The sequence below is a fragment of the Myotis brandtii genome, unplaced genomic scaffold (genome assembly GCF_000412655.1).
Source record: "Myotis brandtii unplaced genomic scaffold, ASM41265v1 scaffold513, whole genome shotgun sequence".
Classification (NCBI taxonomy): Eukaryota; Metazoa; Chordata; class Mammalia; order Chiroptera; family Vespertilionidae; genus Myotis; species Myotis brandtii.
In genome coordinates, this window is record NW_005369552.1 from 3,329,289 (window position 1) to 3,335,830 (window position 6,542).

A 6,542-nucleotide genomic window follows, 5' to 3' on the forward strand; every position below is an offset into this window, starting at 1 on the left:
CTAATGTGCAGCCAAAGTTGAGAACCACTGCCCTAGAGAAATATCAAAAAATTTCTATATGTGACACGGCACCAGAGTTAAGTTAGGGTTTTTCAAAATGCTGACACACCGAGCTCAAAAGGTTCGCCATCACTGGTCTAGACTCTCTCCGTGTGCCAGATGCTCCCGGCTGCTGCAAAGCCCTAACCCCGTGGTCGGCAAACTGCGGCTCGTGAGCCACATGCAGCTTTTTGGCCTCTTGAGTGTGGCTCTTCCTAAGCCTTAGGAATACCCTAATTAAGTTAATAACAATGTACCTACCTATATAGTTTAAGTTTTAAAAAATTTGGCTCTCAAAAGAAATTTCAATCGTTGTACTGTTGATATTTGGCTCTGTTGACTAATGAGTTTGCCGACCACTGCCCTAACCCAATTCCCCTCAGTGCCCACAGCCCTCCTTGCCCCACCAGCAATCAAAGAGAAAAGCCGAAGTGTTGAAGAACAGAAGAGGACTGGCCAGGGTGTGCTTCCATGTGAATTCTCTCCCAAGAGGGAGTGTTTGCTTGGGCAGACAAGAAGCAGTGAACTCAGAGACTAACGTAGCCAGAGCCCAGTGAGCTAAGCACACAAGGGAGAGAGTCAAGTTTTCCATTCTAGTTCAGCCATGATTACAGTTGTCAGGAATCAGTGCCATTTGAGCTGATTTGCATGGGTGAATCTCTTCAAGGAGCTGGGTCTTTATTTTGCCATATGTTCTTAGCTTTCATAGGACTTCAACAGATATGTGTGCAGAAAAAGTGATCTGCAGCACGTTCAGTATATTTTTATTCATTTACTTAACAAACACTCAATAGTACATATTATGTAAGGTACCATTCTAAAAAACGTCATATATAACCATGACTGAAGCTGCCTTTCATTCATTTATTCATGCGCTCAATAAAAATAAATTGGATACTGTCTGTGAGACCACATTGTGCTAGGAATAAAACAACATAAGATACAGGTTTTTAAATTTCTCTCATGGATTTAGTGGGAGAGACAAACACGTAAATCAGTAACAACGACTATAATAAGAGCATATACAGCGGATGCCATTTGTCACTCAACCCCGAGGAGGTGATGTTTAAATTTTGTTTTGAAAGGTAAGTGAGGCCTGACAGTTTTGGCTCAGTGGATAGAGCGTCGGCCTGCGGACTGAAGGGTCCCGGGTTCGATTCCGGTCAAGGGCATGTACCTTGGTTTCGGGCATATCCCCAGTGGGGAGTGTGCAGGAGGCAGCTGATCGATGTTTCCCTCTCATTGATGTTTCTAACTCTCTATCCCTCTCCCTTCCTCTCTGTAAAAAATCAATAAAATATATTTTTTAAAAAAGGTGAGTGAGGATCTTGAACAGTGAAGAGGGAGCAGTATTGCAAGAACAGCATTGAGGGAGAGCCAGCCTACACCTTCAGGGAGCTGCAAGCCATAGTCCACAAGCAGCCTAGAGCAAAGCCTTCAGTCTGCTCTGCCCACCATAGAAAGTACCACAGACTGGGGGCCTTAAATAACAATTATTTTCTCACAGCCTGGAGGCTGGAAGTCCAAGATCAAGGTGGTGTCAGTTTAGGTTTCTCCTGAGACCTCTCTCTGGTTTATCAATGGCTGCCCTCTCACTGTGTCTCCATATGGTCACCCTTCCATGCAAATGTGCCTGGTGTCTCTTTCTCTACTTTTAGGGACACCACTCAGATTGGATTAGGGCCCCACCCTACCAGCCTCATTTAACTTAATCATGCCTTTAAGGCCCTATTTCCAACTTCAGTCACATTCTGTGGTACTAGAGGTTAATATTTCAACATATGAATTTGGGGGTGTATACAATTCAGCCATAAGCCATGAGAAGGAGAGATTAAGGGGGGGTGGGTGAAGCTGGTATGACGGCTACTGAGATAGTCCAAGGGAAAAGTGATGGAAGGATGAGCAAACATCAGCAGTGGAGGTGAGAAGAAAAAGATTCCTGAGAATCTTTTGTAGGATGATCTGCAGGGGGATGCCAGCTGGCTGGGGTGGAGGGTGTGGGACGAGGGAGGAAGTGAGAATGCAGGAGATAACGTCAATGTTCTGGAATGAGCATGGAGACAGAACACAGAGGTGGAGCACATATGGAGGTGGAGAAAGGTGCCAGTGGACAGTCCTGGGGAGAGCTCAGCAGGGAGGTTTAGAATCAGAAAGGAGGAAGAGATTCAGGAATCATCAACTTATACAGTATCATTAGAGCCAAGGATTTGGACAAAGTCACTTGGGGAAAGGAAAGGTGGCCAACAACAGAACTCTGGGACTCAGAAAGGGTGGAAGACCAGGAGAAGACAAAAAACTGTGCCAGACACTGCTAGCATTTAACACTACAGAATCTCCTGGTGTAGGCATAAAGCAGAAACTTAAATAGCACTGACTGTGAATAGGCAGTGCTCAGAGTCCTTTGCAGTAGCTCATTAAATGCCATATTTATGCCCGAGGGAACTGAAGCCCATAGGCGTGATGTGCTCAAGGTCTCAGGCTTGACATGAACTCAAACCCAGGTGATAAGGCACCAAAGTCTGAGCTCTTCACCACATTGCTGTTCTGCCTCACCCTATCTTGCATCAACCTTAGAGACGAGAAGAGATTTAAGAAATTTGCTCAAGATGATATGGTCACGTCAGGTTTTAAAGTAAAACCTTTGCACTTTCCACTATGCAACTTCTTCACAAGCTAAGGGGGAAGAGAATTGCAGGGACAAGTGTCCTCTAGTGAGATTAGAACAGAAAGCATCCATTAGATTTGGCTACTGGGTTGTAAAGTCTTGAAGAGTGAATGGTAGCAGGGGAGAATCTAGATGATTCTTTCTGGGAGTTTGGCTATCCAGAGAAGAAAAGAGATGGGAAAGTGTGAAAAAGAGAAGTGGGATGTAAAAATGCTTAAAAAATATTTTTTGTTTAAGAGGAAGAACCCTGTAGCTATTTGTACACCTAGGAAATCTAAGAATGAGGAGAGCTGGTTTTCAATCTGCTGTGGGTTTGCTTCATTTGAATCAGGGTCTCTGAGCCTGTGGACCTTCAGGGTCTCTGCGCCTGGGATGGCAAGGTCATCACTATGTCTTCTTTAACTGCAAACATAGCCACAGACTCGCTGATGGGCTACCGCTCTGTGGTAAATGGTCTCTAAGTCTGAATGGTAACATCATAGCTAAACTGCTAGTAAATAGCGATGAGGTACCATACCCATAATACCAGAGGTTTAAAACTATGAGAATTCACTGCTGATGACAAGGCTGCTACAATTCTTTTGGAAGACAATGGTACACATTTCAAGAACCTCACACCTTGTCATATCACTTGTCTCAATAATGTCATATCTGAGAGTTTGGATGCAGAAACAAATGAAAGTGTGAAGATATTTACTGCAGCATTGTTTATAAATAGAAAATCAATCAAAGTATTCACATGTAAATAAATGTCTAGTAAACCCACTTGATTGATAGAAGTTAATATGGTGGCTTAAAATACGACAATTTTTGAAACATGGTATTCATACAGTGTTAAGTGAGGAAAGCAGGATAAAAATTCTTCAATATCATCACAAGTATGTAACTATATAAAAAAGACTAAAATATCTTCACTAGCAGTGATTTTGTTTGCCTACCTCTTACTTTGATAATGAAAATATAGTAAACATAAAAAGATTGCTATAGCTCTCCACTAATTATCAATAGCCAAATACAACCAATATTATTTTTTTCTATTCACTTTTCATATGGTTCTCTGGTATTTTGGTAGAGCACAAGTTATCCATACAGAAATGCAGTGGTTTTCCTGAAAATGCATCAAGTGAAACCTCTGCATCACCCATTAGGAAAGCATTTTCAAAATGTTTTCTTCTGCTCAACATCATTTTACTGTAAAAAAAACAAAAACAAACCCACACTCATTTGGAAAATGCAGAAAATTGTAAAATCGGAGAACTATGGAGAAGCAAAGAAAAATCTCACTTAATTCTTATATTCAGATAATTAATGTTGATATTTTATAATAATAGGAACAGATTTTGATGGGAGGGACTGCTATGATTGTGTTAAACTAATATAGCTATCTCTGACATAAAACGGATGTTACATTTCACTCCTCAACAAAGCCAAATCATCCATTGACAGTGCAGGTTTAAGGGCAATCAGTATTGAGCTCGGTCTGTGTGGGACTGGGCTGGGCTCCACAGTAGACCTGCGCTCAATGACCTTATTAAGAAGGCAACTTTGTAGCCATTGTTGAGAGTGTATTCCATCAGTAGATCAGAGACTTGCTGTATGAAACATATGACTAGGCTTCAGCAATAAGTCTGGACATGGTGCCAGGAGATGAGCTGTGCTGATCCCTTCGTTCCTCCTCATTGCTGACGCACAGGGTCATCTTCTATCTATCACTTCTGAATCTTGCAAACCACTGGCCCTGGAACATAGTAGGTGCTCAATAAACACTTATGCAAGTAAACTAGAGGCTGGGGTTCAAATTCCTACCCTAGCACTTCTCTGGCTTCAGCCTCATAGAAGCTAATGACTTTTAAATCTCAATCATTGATCCTGTCTTCCCTCCAAAACTGCAGACCCAGCTAACTAGCTGCCTCATGGACTTTTCCACTTGGAAAAGTTCCATTACCATCTGTCTAGGTGCCCAAGCAAAAGACTAAATGTCTCTTTCCACTCCTTTGTTTCACTCTTCCCTCTTCTATATATTTGCTCAGCAAATCCTGCTGACTCCAGTTAAAACATATCTCAAATTCATCCTGTCATTTCCATCCCCACAGGTGCAATGTGAACCAGTTCAAACCCTCATTATATCTTACCTGGATCATGCCTCCAGCCTTCCTGCTTCAAAACATCATCCATGTGGCCATAACCAAAGGTATCTATCTAAACTCAGGTATAATTTCTTCAAAACATTAAAAAAACCTCCCCACTTCCTTCCTTCAAAACATTCAAAACCTTCCCATTGCTTTAGAATCCAAATTCTTACACAGCTCAGAAGGCCTCTCATAGTCTGGCTCCAACTTCCCTTTCTGGTCTCATGTCATCTCTCACCCCAAATAGGCCTGGTATGCTTTAGCCATATAACATTCTCCACTCTTCCTCAAATAGATCATACCTTCTCTCTTAACACAGACTGGTCTAGAATCTTCTCTCCCAGTTTCTTGTTGATGGTGCTCCTTCACCTGGGAACTCCTTCCCTGTTCAGAGTCCAGCCCATTGAGAAGCATTTCTGGGGCCTCTCCCAGGTAGTAGCCACCACTGTCTTGACCTTACTTTCAAAGTACTTAGTTTGTACATCTATTATATCACTCATCTTGACCAGGTTCTTTGTGTTGTTTTTGTTGTTGGTTCTTTCAGAGCTTAAGATGCTGCCTGATGCATAGCAGTGAGCATGTCAATGTTTGGGCGGAGAACCGCCACCTGGGTAGGGTTGCTGGTCTAAGGCATGGTACCACATCTCTCCCTGTGAATGCAGCCCCAGCCTAAGGTCCTGCCTCTGGCCTCAGCCCTCCTCACACCCATCCTCTGTGCAGTGGTCAGGCTTCACTTCACCAAAGAATCCTCTTGGATGCTGGTTTCACAGGCAGATTCCCCCTTCTTCTCTGTAAAAGATTGATCGATTGTGATCAATGCATGTTGGTTGATTTAGATTTGTTCAGAGAAGCCCAGATTGAGCTTGAGGCTGAGGGACCCAGGTCAGGAGGAAGGACTAGTGAATGGAGTTCATTGATATTCTGGGACTTAAGTGAGATATGATAGGACTCTTCATTGGACTTGATTAAGTCTCTGAATGGGTCCCTGATGGGCATACACAAAGACTAATGAAAGCTACTCTCTAAGTTGTACTCAACTTTTAGGAGCTAGCTTAGAGTTCTGAATTATAGGACTTCGGGAATCTGCTGCTCAGCTCCTCAGACCTTGGCGGGATTCTCCTCCCATTAATCCAGGGACCTCCCCAGCATTGCGTTTCACTCAGTGCGTGTGGTGGCTGGAATGCTTGTCCCCCCATTAGATTGTAAGTTGGGCAAGGTCAGGGCTTGTGTTTATTGTCCAGTCTTCTCAGAATATAGTCGGTTATCTGGCTCCCAGTAGATGTTTCGGAAATAGTTGTCATGAAACTAAATAGTCCTTTCATACCCCAGGAAATCAAGCCATTCGGTGTGTCTGCAGAATGAGCACTCAACTTTCTACAGACTGACTGAAAAAAATGAACTTGTTGGGGACTTTCGGAGGCAGTCAGGAGGGAGCCCTGCTGGTCCCCTCCATCCCCACTGCTGGGCCGGCTCCCTGCGGCCTGCGCTCCCGCGCAGAGAAGCTATAGGACGAAACGCACAGGGGGTTCACAGAGGCTTCATGAAAAAGTGACGTGACGCTCTGTGGACTCTGTACCAGGAGGGGAATGCAGGGTAAGGACCAGTGAGAGGAAACAGGTCAGAGAGCAGGCGAAGGGCGCGCCTCCTCCACTTGCACGCTCGGGTGCGGCGTCTGGGGCCTGGGTGGGTGCTGGCCCTCCCCGCCCACC